We start from the raw sequence: 19,164 nt of genomic DNA on the forward strand, positions 1-19,164 counted from the left end.
TTTCCTTGGCAACCTATCTCTAATATTCATTCTTGCAATCAAGTGATAATTGCTACACAAAAAACAGAAGTTACACATTTAGAGACTGACCTGTCTGAACATTAAATACTTTTTTAAAGCAAGACTTCTCTATAAGTAAAAAAAAAATACTGACAGAGAAGATAACTGCAAAATTAAATTTAGTGGGAAAAGGTCAAAGATTCAAATTAAAACAGCACGAATTTTAATTTATTATCAGTTGGCTAATTAATCAGATGTTATTGGGGAAAACACAGGGAAAAAACCTCTTTTCTTACCTGTGTTTGTGATGAATAATGACAATGCTGCCTTCAAATGCTATATCATGACATGGCTAGGAGAAAAAAATATTTAGTCATGGAGCATAGCTTTCTCTAGTAGAGCATGCTATAGAACCATTAGCATGATGGATTCATGCTTTAGTTAACATATCTTTCCCACATACACTGCCATCTATTTATGCATAAAAGGAAGACACAAATATATCACTTCAAAGTTTATTTTTGGAAAAAGTGAATTTAACTTATCAGTAAAGTGGAATGACAAGTTCCTGGGCAATAAATTTTACCATTTTATAAAGTTATGAGACCAGTGGTCATCAAATAACACTTTTCTCTGTCTCTTCTCCCATTCCTCTTTGAACCTCACAACTGTTTCCTAACATCTAATTTCAGTTACTCATTTATCTTCAGAAAAAATATTTCCAAGAGTAGGCCAAATCCTACATTCCTTCTTCTATCTAATCTTCATGGAGAGTTTTGCTAAAATAAGACAAGCAGTAAAATTTGTTCCCTGATTTTCTATTGGGTGATGGAATAGTCTCTTTTTTTGATATTTGTATTGTTTGTGTAGAAACTAGGGACATTCCATGCTAGGATCAGGTAGATAAAAAGTGGATGAAGGGAAGTATTGTCATTTTATAGATAGAAAGTTGAGGCTAGTAGAAATTAAGCAAAATGCCTCAAAGCCATCCACACAAGAGACAGTTGAAAAAAATGTGCCCCCCCCATTATTTTTTTTTTTTTTACTTTGAATTTAAAAATGTCACACCTGGCTGAAAATAAAACAAAGGTTTAGATCAGAGGAGGACAGTTATTTTGGTCAGAGGTCCGCTTACTGAGTTTTGGCAAGCCATCGAAGGCTGCATGACAGGCAGTCGGGCAGATAAATATTAATTTACTAAATTTTTAGGGGTCCCACGGACCAGATTGAATAGCCTGGCAGGCCACATCCAGCCTGTGGGCCACATTTTGCCCACCCCTGGTTTACATGAAAACTATGTAAAAACAAAAAATAAAATTGAAAAATATTTTTTTACTTGCATTGTTTTCCAATGAAAAAAAAAAATAATTTGGTAAATGCCAGGCATTTTGTGTTCAAGGTTCTTTGATTAGATTTGATATCTTTTATTAGACCAACTAAGTAGTTGGAAAAAAGTTCTCAGCACAGTCACCCTTTTTTGGGCATAGGGGGTCTCTGCTGTTCTGAGACTCCGAGAAATGAGAGAAACTAAAAGTGTGGCAGGATGTCAGTGTAAATGTAAATAGGGAAATTAGAAAGACAAAAAGTAAAGCAGAGAGGTAAATCAGAGGTGGGGTGGGGAGGGAGAAGGGGAAGAGAGCAGGGAAAAAGAAATGGGAAAAAAGACTAAAGGGAGGCATTACAGTGATAGAATACAAGGTAGAAAAGAGGCTGTCAGTAAAAAAGGAAAATAGTAGGAGATCAGGAAAACAAGGCTGAGATAAGTTCAAAGTGTGAGAGGATGTAGTGAAAATATAAATAGGAGAAATAAAAGGTGAAGCAGGGGAGAAAGGGGGAAGAAAGCAGGGGAAAATAAAGGCAAATAGGAAATATTAGAAAATAATACAGGGTAAGAAAGAGGCTCTCAATGAAGAAGGAAATAGGAGGAAATCAGGAAGACAATGGGCAGAAAAGTGGGGGAGTGGAGAAGAGGTGATGGAAAAGAAGAATGTAAAAAAGTGAGGTCAGGCAGGTACCTGGTGAATCTGACATTAGGCAGGTTGTAATATGTCATAAAATTGTTGGCTACAAAGGACCAACTCATAGGATCATCATAAAATTCTAGTTTATTGGACGGATGTAAAAGTCAGACCATAAACCTTGGTGCTGATCCCCTCAAACACACACACACACACACATGCACACACACACACGCACACTCACAGTAGCTAGCTCTGAACACTAAGCACTGGTGTCAAGATATACCTATCCCCAAGCGCTGGAGTCCTCTGTCGATGGCCAGTCGAGGCTTCTTTCAGTGCAATGTTGCTGCAGAAGGGGGTTGCTGGCTGGTCCTTCTGGCTGGGCAGGCAGGGTGCTGTTCGAGTCATAGAGGGCACCATTGGGGTCATTCTTCGCTGCCTTTTATCCCTCTCTGACAGACTTTGGTAGCTCCCCAATTCTTGGGCTTACCCAATCCAGGGGTCGTTGACCTAGAGGGACATCCCTCTTGGTAGCTGCTGAATGGCAGCTGTCAGCCCCAGGGGTCACATCCGCACATACATGCAGTCTCAGTAGTCCATTGATGAATTTTGATTGATTCATTGCCGTGATGAACAGAGCTCTGGAAGTGGTTGATCAGGGGGTATTTCAGCCCCAAGGGTCTGTTTACAGCGTTCATTAGTTCAAACGGGGGCTTCCATACCTTTAACAATGAAGTGTCCAGGAATTCCTGGCTCTTTATTATTTTTTTCTTCTCCTTGGTCTCTGATTTTGTATTTGTTAATTGCCACTCATTAACATGTTTATCCAGACTAGCTACTGTTACACAATCAACCATGATTCATTCAGGGACCTGCTCCATACAGAGATTCCTGCCCTTGCTAACATTGTTACATGGTACAACTTACTTTTAAACTTAAAGTACATTTGTAATAGCATCTACAAGCTCTATTTTCACTACAAATACACCTTATATAAAAATAATAATAATATAATAAAAGAAAAAAGAGAGAGGAAGGAAGAAAAGGTAGAAAAGAGAAAGCATCCCGAAAAGGGGGCAAATATTAAAAGAGGGTTTTTTGCCATATGGAGGAGCTTCACATTTGATGGGGGAGAGGGGACAGACAAAAGGGATTTCTTTCTACAAAACCAATGTCTATATTGAGTCCGTGTTTTTTTTGTATCCAGTAGATTTATGAAGTGAAGTTTGTAGGCTCACATACAGAAGGTGATCTGTAAGTCCCCTTTGAGGATTAGAACTGAGAGATCAGAGGGAGTGATTGTCTTGTGAGAAGTGTGTACCCACAGGTAGTTGGGTATTCTCATCTTTGATAGACTTTCGGTGTGAGTTCATTCTGGTGTGCAGTTGTTTGGTTTTTCCAATATATTTTTCTTCAGGGCACTTGTTGCACTGGATGAGATACATAACATTTCTGGAGCTTCAGCTGTAAGATCCAGGAATTGTGATGGTTTTGTTGTGGAATGTAGTTATTGTGGGGGTGGTGGAGATGTGTTGGCAGGTTATGCACTTCTTGTCATGTCATGGTCTGGATCCATTCGGTGTGTTCTGGGCCTGAGGAAGTTTGCTTCTGGTGATGAGGTTAGTGAGGTCTAGAAATTGTTTGATGGCTAGGATGGGTGTTTCTGGAAATCTCTCTTTAAGAATTTGGTCTTCTTCTAGTACGGGTTGCAATTGTTTGAGGATTTTTCACGTTGGTTCCAGGGAAGGGTGATATGTCATAATTAATGGCTTGCGATTTGTGGGGATTTTCTTTTTGTACTTCAGCAAATCTTCATGTGGTATCTGGGTGGCTCTTTAAAAAATGCAATCTGTCTATCTGGAGGAGTGTCCTTGTTAGCTGCAGGCCCTTTTGAGATTTGTGAGGTGGTGATCACAGGTATTCTCCTTACTTCAAATTCAGTGGTATCGGAGAGCTTGGCTGTATTACAGATTTCTTTGTATGTTTAGGGTGGTTTCGGGCTCTGTGTAGATATGTATGTTGGTTTATGGGATACTTATATATGGTGGTTTGAATGTTACCATCTTGGATATTGATCATGGTGTCCAAAAAAAAGTGCTGGTGTTAGAGTATTCAAGCAATAGTCTGATGGAGGGGTGATGATGGTTGATTGATTTCCACCAAAAATTCAGAGACACTTCAATGGCATTTTTTTGATTTAGTAAAAAAGGAAAAAAAAAGTCTATTGAAAAAGCTATGAGACAAAAGTTTCAACCCACTCATGGAGCAAACCCAAGTCTTCTAAAGCTTGGTCCAGTGGTGAAACCATGATACCAGTAAATGTGGTAAAAACCAAACTGAACAAAACACAGTATTTGGTACTGAAGAATTTTGAAGTAGATAGGTAAGGAAGATGTTGTTTCCTTATAAAACATGATAGATAACTAAAAACAGAGAATCTCATCTCAGTCCACCTATAATATTGATTATATTATATGTATGGAGTCTATGGGATGCGGTAATGCTAGAAATATAAAAGACAAAAGAGAATTCTAGTCTTTCAAGTCTGTTATCTATGTCAGGGTCTCTCTAGTGAAGCGAAATAGTTTGTTAAGCACTTGATAATTCTGTTCTTTAGGAAGGTAGAGGGAGAAATTCTGTCTCATTCCAATTATAAATTAGCTTGTACAATTTCAGAATAACAGTACTGGATCACATTATTAGGTAATGTAAATCAGCACAGCACTGCTGAAAATCAAGAAACTACTAATATTAGCTGAGAATATGTGTAAATATCATCAACATGACACTTTAATATCATCCTGTATGGTGGATGGTGGACATCCTTGAGAGTAAGTAGAATTTAGTTTGTTGTGTCTTCAGGGGGCATTTCTAATGTCCCTTCATCACAACTGTCCTAGAACACCTATGGTTTTGAGCATTTCCCCTTAGAACTGTAAAGAAAAATTAACACCTAACATTAATACCATATTTACCTAAATCTAAGATGATGATTTTTACCCCATTTAACATGAGAAAGAAAGTCTCTTATCTCAGATTTGAGTATGAGGTGGCGGATCGGGAAGAAGGTTCTAGGCTGGAGCATGGACCAAATGCGGGCCCCATCCCAGCTCAGTGGCAGTGGTGGCACCTCCAGCCTGGTCTCTGGGGCCCAATTGAGCTGCTGCCACAGCATGTCTGCTATCTGTAACCAAGTGAGGCTGGGGTCAGAGCAAGCATGTGGGTTTAGGGCTGGAGCAACCATGGCAGGGGGCAATGTGTGGGGGGTTGAGGGGCAGGCACCAAGATAGTTGACATCTCACTGCCTACCCCACCACCTGCCCCACCACCATCTATTCCCTTACCACTGCTTTCCCAGCAACAGTAGTGTGGGGGGAGGTAGGAGTGACTTTAATATAATCCTACAATACTTAGATTGTATACCTGGAAAATCAGAAAATGTATAAGTTTACAATTTTTAAATTATTGATTAGTTATCTTAAATACAGACTCTTCTTGGATTTAGGTAAATATGGTATGCCAGAACATGACAGTTATCAAAGTGTGGTAGTTTGCTCACCATAATTTACACACATTTTTTTTTAAAGTCAGATCATTTAGTGATCTGATGATAACAGCTATCAAGGGAAAGTCCCAGGATACAGATGCAAGATGTGATGATTTATGGAGTGATTTACCACAGATTTTACATTCTAGCAGTCACAAAGTCATAGAGAAGCAGGGCTTGAAGGGATCTTCAGAGGTCATCTAGTCCAGCCCCTGCCTGACCATCCCTATTCAAACCATCCCATAGAACCATAATCTAAATGCTACATATGACTTCCATCAACCCTGGCATAACATAGATCTAACACTTGAAACTGCCACAGGTAAATGCCTGACCAACCTGATTGTCTTTTATGGGTGTTTCTACACATGCATATAAGCATGACTAAATTTAACGCACATTAAGATAATGTGCATTAAGTGATTTTAGCAGGTGCATTAAGTGACATTCAGAGACTTGGCACTGGAATCACTTGGAACTAAAGTTAGTGCACTAAAGTTAGTGCCAAGTCCCTGCAGCCCTGCCATGTGCTCCTAGTGGTTAGGCAGACTCAGCCCTAAAGTTATTGCTGGGACACTTCTACATATGCATTAATGCACTTTAACTAATTGTACCTAAATTTGATATTGGCATTTGCAGGTATCAAATTTAGGCATGATTAACCTAATTTCATCATTTTTAATGTGTATTAAGGGCACACAAGTGTAGACATGTGTCCTTGATGCAAATTATAATTACGCTAAATTTAATTCATTAACGCATCTCCATGCAGATGCGCCCTGTGATGATAAAACTGTCTCTGTGGATGTGAGGAAAGCAGTGGATATAATATACCTTTATTTTAGCAATGCTTTTGATACTGTCCCCAACAGCATTCTTCCAAGCAGGCTGAGGAAATATGGGTTGGATGAATGGACTGTAAGGTGTATAGAAAGCTGGCTGCATTGTCAGTCTCAACAGGAAGTAATCAATGGCTCAGTGTCTAGCTGGCAGCTGGTATCAAGTGGAGTGTCCCAGGGGTTGGTCCTGGGGCCAGTTTTGTTCAATATATTCATTAATGATCTGGAAGATAGGATGGAGTGAACCCTCAGCAAGTTCACAGATGACACCAAGATGGGGGTATGGTAGATGGAGGTGATGGAGGGTAGGGCTAGGATTCAGAGTGACCTAGACAAATTTCAGGATTGGGCCAAAAGAAATCTCATGAGGTTCAACAAGGACAAGTACAAGTACAAGTTTTGCACTTAGGACAGAGGAAATCCATGCACCACTATAGCCTCGGGAGTGACTGGCTAAACAGCAACTGCAGAAAAGGATCTGGGGGTTACAGTGGCAATGAGATGGAAATGAGTCAGTAGTGTGTCCTTGTTGCCAAGAAAGCTAACAGCATACTTGGCTGCATTAGAAGGAGCATTGCCAGCAGATCGAGGGAAGTAAGTATTCCTCTCTATTCTGCACTGGTGAAGCCACATATGGAGTAATGTATCCAGTTTTGGGCCCCCTACTATAGAAAGACTGTGGACAAGTTGGAGAGTCCAGCAGAAGGCAACAAAAATGGTTAGGGGGCTGGGGCACATGACTTATGAGGAGAGGCTGACAGAACTGGCCTTATTTAATCTTCAGGAGAGAAGTCTGAGATGGGATCTGATAGCAGTCTTTAAGTACCTGAAGGGTGGTTACAAAGAAGATAAAACTATACTGTTCTCAGTGGTGACAGATGATAGAACAAGAAGCACTTATCTTAGTTGCAGCAAGGGAGGTTTAGGTTGGATATTAGGAAAAAACATTTTCGCTAGGAGGGTGATGAAGCACTGGAATGGGTTACCTAGAGAGGTGATGGAATCTCCATTCTTTGTAGTTTTTAAGGCTCGGCTCGACAAAGCCCTGGCTGGAATGATATTCTTGGGGATGGTCCTGCTATGGGAACTAGATGACCTCCTGGGGACCCTTCCAACCCTAATTATCTATGATTCTATTATTCTAAAGCATGGGAGCCATGGCAGCCAAAGTCCTGCTTCTATAAAATGTTGTCAGTATATGCTCAAGAGGTCTCAGGTAGAGGACCACGCCACCACTACAGAGAAAGGCAAAACCCCAGCAGTTCATACCAATATGATCATAGGGTAAATTCCTTCCTGACACCAAATATGGCAATCAGTCTAACCCTGAGCGGAGGGACAGACCCTCTAGCCAGGAACTTCTGGCTTTAAGTCCCAGCAGGAGAATTGGCATACCCCAGTCAGAGTCCCTAGTCCAACACCCAATGCCTCTGGGAAGGCTTAAAAATACCCTGGCACATATTTAGTAGAAAAAGGGGAGGAGGGGGCAGCAAGGCAACCAGTAAAGTCCAGAAGAATGGGAAATACCCCTGGTAGAAAATAGGCATAGCTACATCTAGATCATCCCCTACCAGTGGCTGCCCAACCTGTTCTTGAACAACCTTTACAATTTCCCTAGGCCATCTACTCAACTGCCCCACTGTTCTAACATTGCAGAAGATTTTTTCCAGACTTCCAGTCTAAATTTACATTGCTGCAGTTTCAAGTCATTGGTCCATATCCTCCTCTCTGAAACAAGACAGAAAAGGTGTTTTTCCTCTTCTTTATGGCAGCACTTCAAGTATTTAAAGACTGCTATCATGTCCCCTCTTAGGCACCTTTTCTGCAAGCTGAACATGCCTAGCTACTTCAGCTTCTTCTCAAAAGACTTCCTTTCCAAGTCCTTTATCATCTTTGTTGTCCACCTCTGGACTGTATACAACTTCTCTACATCCTTTTTAAAATGTGGAGCCCAGAATTGTGAACAGTACTCCAGATGAGGCCTAATGAGTGCCAAGCAGATAGGCACCATCACTTCCTGTCTTTTGCACCTAATGCTTCTATTGATGCATCCCAAAACCACATTCACCTTTTGTGCAGCTGCATCACACTGCAGACTCATATTGAGTCTGTGATCTCCCTAGACTCCCAACTTTTTTTCCATAGTGCTGCTATCCAGCCAGGTAGCACTCATTCATATCTGTAGTTTTTTATTATGTTTCCTCAGGGGGAAGGGAAGGGGAGTAGCAACTTGTTTTAGTTTATATTGAACTTCTCCCTTTTAGCTCTAGCCCAACTTTCCAGTCTGTCAAGATCCTTCTGAATTACGTTCACATCCTCCAATATGTTTGCAGTCTTTCCCAGTTTCATGTCATCTGCAAACTTGCTCAAGAAGCTTCCTAATCCAAATAATAAGAAACATGTTGAACAGCACAGGCCCTGTTATTCTGACATGGACCAATTAATAATAATTCTTTGCTTGTGGCTATTAAGCCAGTTATCTATCCACCTTGTAATAGTTTTATCAGCCCATATTCCTTCAATTTGTTTATGATGCAGGACCTTGTCAAAAGCCAGACTGAAGTTCAGATACACTATATCCATAGCATTCCCTTCATCCACCCAAGTAGTTACTTTGTTGAGGAAGGAGATCAGGGTAGTTTTACATGATTTGTTTTTCATAAATCCATTCAGGATGCTTGTGATCAGCCTTTCCTCCTCTAGATGCTTGCAAACAGCCTGCCTTATGCTCCAGTAACTTCCCAGGTATTGAAATGAGGGTAACTGGTCCGTAGTTCTCCAGGTCCTTTTTCTTGCCCTTACATTGACCCTTTTCCAATCCTTTGGTTCCTGGCCTGTCTCCCATGACTTCATGAAGGTCATTCCTACAAATCTAAGATCTCCTCTGCCAGTTCCTGCAATACCCTGGGATAAAGCTCACTTGGTCCTGATGACTTGAATTTACTGCATAATAAAAAGTGGTCTACTCAGGTAGCTGCCCACATTTGGCATTATTATAGCACATGGCCACTAAGTGGTGCTATCACAAACTTGGGATAATTTTCACTAGGGGAATAAACTCTAGACAAGCTCTATGAAGTAACTTTCCCACATAGTAAAGTTACCACACATTTTTCAAGGGGTAACTTTGAGAGATTTACTCAATATATCTGCTATATGTAGCAGAGCGGTGTATTGCATATCTATTTCCCTTTTATTCAATAGTAAAGTCAATTTACTACATAGTAAAAATTAGGGCTGTGCAAAATTTCACTGGGTGTTTCATTTTGGCGCTGTTTTGACTCATTTCAAGCTTGAAACAGTGACATTGAAATGAAATGAAAGGCTTCAAAACACCCTTGAAATGAAACAAGGGCAGTCAAAATGTTTAGAAAGTTTCAAAACGTTTTGAGTTTTGAAACTGGGCTTGCTTGCAGCTAAAGAGAAACTAAGGAGAGGAGAGGGAGGGGTAAGAGGGGAGAGGGACTTCTCTGATATTCACTGTGCAGCTGTGATCCTGTGATCCTTCCCTGAGGTCCCTTCCAACCCCAGTGCTCTGGGGGAGGGACAGAAAAACAGTTGCACCTTAATGCACACAGTCACACATGTCACGAGTTTTGCTTGTCATCAGCTTGAGGTGCAGTTTCACAGAAACCCCCTACACCTATCTCCTTGAAACCTGTCAGGCTTCATGGCCTCAGAAGGGGCTACCATGCCTGCTGTTTTCACCCTGCTGTGCCTTAACACACACAGTCACACATGTCATGAGTTTTTCTCTGAACAGTTTGAGGTGCAGTTTCCCAGAAACCCCTGTACCTATCTCCTTAAAACCTGGCAGACTTTGTGGCCTCAGCAGGGACTAACATCCCTGTAGTTTTCACACCCCCACCCCCATGCCTTCACACTTACAAGTGACACAACTTTTGCTTTCAAGACTTTGAAGCACATTTTCCCCCAAACCCCTGCACCTATCTCCTTGAAACTTATAAAGCTCCATGCCCTCAAAAGCAGCTACCATCCCTGCTGTTTTCATCCAAATCTAGCAAGAAATGATAAAGTTATAGGCAGTTTTGTGCTTCCCCATTATAGTCTATGGGCAAAACGTCTAAACAGTGAAACAGTTTTGACAAAATGAAACGGAACAGCGCTTTGAAACTAAACAAAACTCAAAACAAAACACTGCCCCATTGAAACTTCGAAACGGATGTCAAAATGAAAGTGTCATTTTACGCAGTGCTAGTAAACATGTTGTGTGTCCATACCCTCGTAAGCAAAAGGCACGTGGACCTACTGTTAAAGTAGGTTAATATTTATTTTTTTGCATATCTTACTATGTCCCCTTTCAAATTATTTTGCTATGACTTCCCTGTCAATTGACTGTGAGGTCACATGAGGGCTGTGAAAGGGTTGCTTGATCATCAACTTCCTGTCTATACTTTTAATTGTGTGTGTAGATGTGCACTGGAGGCAAGTGTGTTAAAGGCAGCACTTTTTAACTGGAAGAGTGATCTGTTATGTTAATGGCTCCATCTCTTGCCATGTGAGAGAGGTTTATACTTTAATAAATCAAGGCAAATGTATTCTATTCTTTAAAAAAACCCAACAATTTGCAGCAAGGTAGTTGGTGCCCATTCTTTATCATTACTTACAGAAAGGACAGTCAGCACAGGTTGGCCATTAACTGGATGGTTTTTCTGCTGCATGACTCTGCCAATTAAAAGACAAAGAAAATTAGAGTATTATCTGTATGAGTTTAGTTCATATATATATATATATATATATATATTTGTTTTGATAGGTTCTTAACACTAAGGCACTTTATAAAAAAATCCTGCCTTGTAAGTAAATACCTCTTAACATTTCACTGCCCTGTGGCTTCTTGTTGTTCATGTAGTGAGGGGAGTGGCTGAAAAGAAATGAGAGTGAATGTCTCTATAAATCACATAATTGGTTTTGGCTTATTTTCTGATGGGCAAACAGTGAAAACTTCATCTAATGGCTCCCCTCCCTTAGACAGCTGAAACCTTTTTATGAGACATATTGTTGGTCAAATATGTGTAGCCAGAAAGTGCTATGTCTTGAAAAACAGTGTGCAAAAGAATGAAGCTCAACAGAAACATTGATTCAGGCCTTTTTTCTGTAAAGGAGATACAGAAAACATTACTGTACCTCTAATTTCAAAAGTTATGAGACTGTATCACATAGATAGACATTAATAGCAAGGCCAGTTTAAATCATCTGGAAGAATCAGCTATTTCAGCATGTGTGTGATAAATATGATGTCTGGCCTGATGGGATTCCATTCATGAGTTTATGGATACCTCTGCCTGGAATGAGCATGGCTGATCATGACGTATTTGTGACAAAAGTGCTAGTACATCAAACAACCAGTTTAAAATCTGAGATCCATATTCATATTCAACTATAATGATTGTTTCTTGCACATAGGGATAGAAAAAAAACCCTAAAATATCCCAGAATCCCTTATATCTCATGTATCTCTTTCTAAAGAGTTTCCTCTCCCCATCCATTCATGCAGGTTTGCCAGACATCCAGAAATGTGGGTGTCTGTCTGTCTCAGATAGAGTCTCATAGACAAAACTGTAGAGTCCCATGATTTTTCACATGGTACATTTGCAGAACTTAAAACCCAGATTCAATTAACCATTCATAGATTTTTTCGCCTGGCTCTAGAATTACATAGTGCTTAAATCAGAAATGAGTTAAAACTGCTGAGTGTTTAAAATGTAAATCTAACTCAGTATTTGAACTTATCAACTAGACTCTTGTGATGAGCCAAACCAAAACCTCAGATTAAAAAACCTCAGAGTCTGGAATGTTAAAAATCCTGATGTGGTTCTTCATTTTGCATCTTGGGTTTCTTGTTGAACTGCAGCTAACTTAAGGGTAGGTTGAAGATAACCATTATCAAAACTAAATTATAGCTTTGTCAGGCATAGAACTCAGTTGTACTTCTTTATGAATAGACCAGCCACTGTTGTGACTGCAGTTTGGTAGATACATCTGAATAGCTTTCAACAGATATAGGAACTTTTGCCATTCTAGTTGTGGCAGCACTGAACTTAATTCTGGTTGCAACCTGCCTCCCACACAAAAAATTGAGTATATAATATAATCTGGCAGTTAGCCCACACCAGATTCTGTGCTACTGTTGCAATGCTTCTAGCAACATCTAGTAGTTTAAAGCTAGGTCATGCATGTATGCACAATAAATAGTTAATGCTATGGTTATATGTTAGATACATCCTCAGGACATGTCTAACAGGTAAACTTCTCACTCCCAGAAAGAGTGCTCTCAAGCACACTGCTCTAACGTCAGCAGGCTGCTTCCTAAACTAGAAAGAGTATAGTTGTATCCACATGGTGCAGTAGATAGATTATTTCACACTGGTGAGAGCCAAATAGCACAGTCACTCAGCAGCACTATCTGGCTTGTTTAAAGCACCATATGGGCATGGCTACCATGCTTCCAACTTTGCAGGCAGCTTATGTGGAATGGTGCCCTATATGTGAGGGCACTGTTGTCAGGCATAGTAAGTTTATCAGGTAGATGAGGCCTCAAAGGCCATATCTTTGTCACTCTCTACTGTGTCTAGAACTGCTGCTGAGAAACAAGCAGAAACATTCTTACTCATGAGCACCCAAGCCTGGAAATTAGGCAGAGTATTTGACTTAGATTGGTTATGCAGATAATTACACTGAGATGGGCACTGAGGAACTCTCTAAAACAGCCAATCTGCCTAAGTGCTTGGTGTGTGCAGAGCAGGAATGAGGGAGCCTGGCTTGTTTCTTGGGAACAGCTGCAGACACAGCAGGGAGACGGCATACTCATGGTCACAGTGCTATGGCTGGGGTCATAGTTGGAGTCTACGGGGATGTTTTTAATTTTTTTCTTTTTACTCCTGAAAATTAGATTAATTGAAACCAGTCAGATTTTCCTTTTTTTTTTTCTTTCTTTCCCTAGAGTTGGGAGGATTTCTCAGCTCCAGGATCAAAACCAGACACACACACACACAGAGAAAGAGAGAGAGAGAGAGAGAGAGTACTTTGCTGGCTGAGGATGGAAAGGAAAAAGGCACTGCTCGTTCCATTTTTTCCCCTGTTTCTATTCACACCACATATACAGGACAGGTTATAACAGCTCCTCCTAGTTATAGCCTGCCAGGTAAATAACCCTTTCAAGAAAATAAAGGACTACTTTTATCCTCTCAATGGGCACATCTGCATGAAACACTACATGTGCAGTAGATTAATTCTACTGCGCATTAGCATGTCACAGCAAAAGCCATGCTATTGTGCTAATACACAGTAGAATTAGTCTACTGCACATAAGTGTCACTAAAAAGGCATGCACTGGCGCTAGTGCACAGTAGCGCCAGTTACTGTGCATTTGGTTAGTACCCATTATTACAGGTACTAAACTTAAGGTGCCATACTTATGGTTTATTAATGGATATGTAGACATGGCCAGTATACTGGGGGTAAGCATAGAACAAATTATGCTAATATAATTAGATATTTAGTCTATTATATTTAAATGATATGTGTAAGATGGTTTCTCTCTCTCTCTCTCCCTCTCTCTGTACTGAGATAAATCTATTAAAGTTTATTCATCAAACAAACTCAACCACTATCTGCTATATAATTTTTAATCATACATTTTGGAAATATATTTTGAAAAGGTATTGTGCCTCCAACAGTAAATATGTGTAAAACAGCCAAATGTTGAATTTTATCTCACTGTTATTTCCAACATTTTCTACACATGCACATAATAAATATGTATACTTCTGTGGCTATTATGCCCTGTATAGCCCTTCCAAAATGTTCAAGTGGAATGATAGTGACCTAGATAAACTTTGGCCTGCTTCTCCAATACAGGTGATTGCAGTTCTAGCCAAAATAATAATAACAACAACAAGCCAGGGATATTTTTACCATATACTGAATAAATTATTGTATATTTTTCTATATCTTTCCTTGGGAAAATCAAATTAAATGTTAGTAAATGCTGTTTCCTACTTGTTAAATTGTTGATTTATTTAACATAGAAAAAATAGATATGCTCAATAATAGCATGCCAGGCAAAAATTAAGCCTTACCACTTGGACCATTGTTATAAAGAATATTGGTGGGTCTGATAGGGACTCTGATCACTTGTGGCTGATTTGTAGTATTTTTTACCTCTAACATTTGAAGAGAAATAATGGGGAAAAAAACAAACAAAATAAAACAAAAAATAGTATTTTGAGAGTTTGGATTACAAAGATGAAGACATCATTTGTCATTTGCTTATCCTCTAAGATGAAGTGTTTGCAGACTTATCTTGTCTTTACATAACGGTAGGCATTCATAATTAATTCAAACTCTTCCATATTATATGCAGGATTGTGTGTACAGGATGTTAAAATACATGAGAAGGCAAAATAGGGAAGTGCTAAAGCTTTTGATCATTTGAGTGAAGGTTTTTTTGTCAAAATATTATATTGGTTTTTGCTTTAAGAGTCTTTTATGAAATGTATTCTAAGATACTGGGAACCCATAAAAGATTATTTGTGCCACTGTTTGTTTCTTCAGGACTCTTTTCCACCTAGTTGCTCTGTTGTACCCAATAGACTAATTTCCTCCAAAGAAATACTGTCTTGCCTAGTTAAATTTCCCATTCATTTTCAAGATGATATTTATTAATTTTCATATACTGATGTTGCATGTCTTCTTTGAACATTATTTAAGAGACGTTGCACTCCACTCTACAGCTGGCTGCATCTCAGTAGAAAGTGAGTTATAGGAGTCCTGAGAAAATACTGCCAACAAAATTCATAGATTCATACATGTTAGGATCAGAAGGGATCTCAATAGATCATCGAGTCCGACCCCCTGCATGGGCAGGAAAGAGTGCTGGGTTTAGATGACCCCAGCTAGATGCCTATCTAACCTCCTCTTGAAGTCCCCCAGAGTAGGGGAGAGCACCACCTCCCTTGGGAGCCCATTCCAGATTTTGGCCACTCTAACTGTGAAGAAGTTCTTCCTAATGTCTAGTCTAAATCTGTTCTCTGCTAGCTTATGGCCATTATTTCTTGTAACCCCCAGGGGCGCCTTGGTGAGTAAAGCTTCACTAATTCCCTTCTGTGTCCCCATGATGAACTTATAGGCAGCCACAAGGTTGCCTCTCAACCTTCTCTTGCGGAGGCTGAAGAGGTCCAGGTGCCCCAGTCTCTCTTCATAGGGATTGGCCTGCGAGCCCTTAACCATACGAGTGGCCCTTCTCTGGACCCTCTCAAGGTTATCCACATCCCTCTTGAAGTGCGGTGCCCAAAATTGTATGCAGTACTCCAACTGCGGTCTGACCAGCGCCCGATAGAGGGGAAGTATCACCTCCTTGGTTCTGTTCGTCATGCATCTGCTAATGCACGATAAAGTGCCATTAGCTTTTCTGATGGCTTTGTCACACTGACGACTCATGTTCATCTTGGAGTCCACTAGGACTCCAAGATCCCTTTCTGCTTCCATGCCACCAAGCAGGTCATTTCCTAGGCAGTAGGTATGCTGGACATTTTTCCTCCCTAGGTGCAGCACTTTGCATTTCTCCTTGTTGAATTGCATTCTGTTGTTTTCCACCCATATGTCCAACCTGTCCAGGTCTGCTTGTAGTTGTTCCCTGCCCTCTGGTGTGTCCACTTCTCCCCACAGTTTTGTGTCATCCACAGACTTGGACAGAGTACACTTCACTCCCTCGTCCAAGTCACTGATGAAGACATTGAAGAGTATCGGTCCAAGGACCGAGACCTGCGGGACCCCACTGCCCACACCCTTCCAGGTCGATACCAACCCATCCACTACGACTCTCTGGGTACGACCCTCTAGCCAATTCACCACCCACCAGACTGTGTAGTCATCCAAGTCACAGCCTCTTAACTTGTTCACCAGTATGATATATACACAAATTGTGTATATATCAATGTCTTTTGCTACATTCCCACAATCAATCTACAGCCCACAGCAGCAGCCGCTTCTGCCCCATGCACAGATCGGGGGGACATGTGTCCCCTGTGCCTGCCCTGGGGAAGCGTGCAGTGGCAGGAACTTCCCACACCCCTGGGTGAGCCATCCAGGCTCCAAGCATCCCATGTCCTACCATGGGGCCCTATTCACACCCCTTTGGGGGTCTCGATTTTCCCCACCCCCCCCATATCCCTTCCCTCCTTCGCACCCTTTCCAGTCCACACATTTACCTGCTGGGTGCTGCTCCACACACAGCTGGGCCAGGCTGAGTTTCCAGCTGCCTGCAGGCTCCAACTGCTCATCTCTCTCTGTGCACATCCCTCTCCCTGCCCTGCTGCAGCTGCCCAGAGCCTGCGCCTGGGCTGCCTGTGTTACTGGGGGGGGGGGTTAAGCCCCGTTAGTCCCAGCCTTCCACTACCTATGCTGTGGAGGTCCCTTCCAGCACTACTTTTCTATGATTATATGATTCAATTCCCTAGTTCTTGCCATATTCATTAAAAAAAAAAAAAAAAAGACCCCAAAACCAGTGTGTCCCCTAACAAAGTTAGACCTCTTAAAAGATTTCCATCTTCATCTATTATAAACTCTAGGAACAGAACTTCAAAGTCTAGTATTGCTTCTGGAATCTTTATTAACATCAACCTTAAAAAGCCCCCTTCTTCCCCCCAACCCAGAAGGGGGTTGGAGCCTGCATCCATAGAGAAGTAGGGCTGGAAGGGACCTCCATAGGTCATCTAATCCAACCTCCTTCCTGAGCCAAGTGGAGAGGCAAGATATTCCACCCAGCTTTGATCCCAACAGGAAAATTGGCACACCCCAGTCAAAGTCCTCAGCTTGGCTGTAGCTAACACTCACCCCCTCTGGGAAGGCTTAAAAACACCTTGACACTTCTAATTTACCAGAATAGGATTCTCACCACCCTGCCACAGATCAGATACTATCCAGTCCCTTATTCAGTCCTTCTTTTTAAGTTATGTCACTGTACTTTTGGCTAAAATGCATTGAGATCAGTGCAGTGCAGAAGTTTCTGTCCTGTTGAGGATAAGAGTCTAGGCTACAACCCAGGAGCACCTACCTTTTCATAGATTTCATAGACATTAGGGCTGGAAGGGACCTCGGAAGATCATCGAGTCCAGCCCCCCGCCCAAAGGGCAGGAAGTCAGCTGGGGTCATAGGATTCCAGCAAGATAAGCATCCAGTTTTATCTTGAAGGTGTTCAATGAAGGCGCTTGAACAACCTCCGGTGGCAGGCTGTTCCAGACCTTGGGGGCTCGGACAGTAAAGAAATTCTTCCTTATGTCCAGCCTGAAACGATCTTGTAGTAGTTTGTGACCATTCGACCTCGTCATCCCTTGGGGCGCTCTGGTGAACAAACGTTCCCCCAGATACTGGTGGTCACCCCTGATAAACTTGTAGGTGGCCATCAGATCACCCCTGAGCCTGCACTTTTCCAGGCTAAAGAGCCCCAGGGCTCTCAGCCTGTCGTCGTAGGGTCTGCTTCCCTGACCTCTGATCATGCGCGTGGCTCTTCTCTGGACTCTCTCAAGCTTCTCCACATCCTTTTTGAATTGTGGAGCCCAAAACTGGACGCAGTACTCCAGCTGCGGCCTCACTAAGGCCGAGTACAGGGGGAGAATGACGTCCCGGGATTTGCTTGAGAAGCATCTATGGATGCAAGCCAGCGTTTTGGTCGCTTTACTAGCCGCAGCATCGCATTGCAGGCTCATGTTCATCTTGTGGTCAATGATGACCCCCAAGTCTCTTTCTTCCATAGTGCTAGCCAACATAGCACTGCTGAGCCTATAAGGATGCTGCGGGTTTTTTTTCCCAAGGTGGAGAACCTTGCATTTATCGGCGTTGAACACCATCAGATTCTCGTCCACCCACTTGCTGAGCCTGTCCAGGTCAGCCTGGATCACCTGCCTGTCTTCTGGTGTGGATGCTTTGCCCCAAAGTTTGGTGTCATCTGCGAACTTGGCCAGTCCACTTCTGACTCCAGTGTCCACATCATTAATGAAGATGTTGAACAGTATGGGTCCAAGGACAGAGCCCTGGGGGACCCCACTGGTCACAGGACACCACGATGAGTGACTTCCATCAATTACTACCCTCTGGGTCCGACCCCGGAGCCAATTTTCCAGCCAGTGGATCATGGAGGACCCAAGGCGACAATTGGCCAGTTTCTCCAAGAGACGATCATGGGACACCAGATCGAAGGCTTTTTTGAAGTCAAGATATATGACATCAATCTCATCTCCCTTGTCCAGGTGATAGGTCACCTGGTCATAGAAGGAAGTGAGATTGGTCAAGCAAGACCTACCCGCAACAAACCCGTGCTGGCTATCCCTTAAGATGTTGGCGTCAGCCAGTCCATTAAGGATGGCCTCCTTAATAAACTTTTCTAAGATCTTCCCCGGGATAGAAGTCAGGCTGATGGGCCTATAGTTAGCCGGATCCACTTTCCTCCCTTTCTTGAAGATAGGCACCACATTGGCCTTCTTCCAGTCTTTGGGCACTACACCAGAGCGCCAAGAGTTTTCAAAGATCCGCGCTAGAGGCTGGGCTATGATGCTCGCCAGCTCCTTGAGTACGCTGGGGTGAAGATTGTCAGGGCCGGCTGACTTGAAGGCATCCAGCTTCTCAAGATGTTCCTTCACGAAGTCAGCATTAATGGAGGGCAGGGGATCACCCTCACCCGGACTTCCCAGCCCTGTAGCGGGCACGGGCGTCCCATGGGGCTGATGAAAGACCGACGCAAAGTACCTATTTAATAGGTTGGCTTTTTCCTGGGCGTCAGTTGTCAGTTGCCCCATCT

Source organism: Alligator mississippiensis, chromosome 2, assembly GCF_030867095.1.
Source record: "Alligator mississippiensis isolate rAllMis1 chromosome 2, rAllMis1, whole genome shotgun sequence".
In the NCBI taxonomy this organism is placed as follows: Eukaryota; Metazoa; Chordata; order Crocodylia; family Alligatoridae; genus Alligator; species Alligator mississippiensis.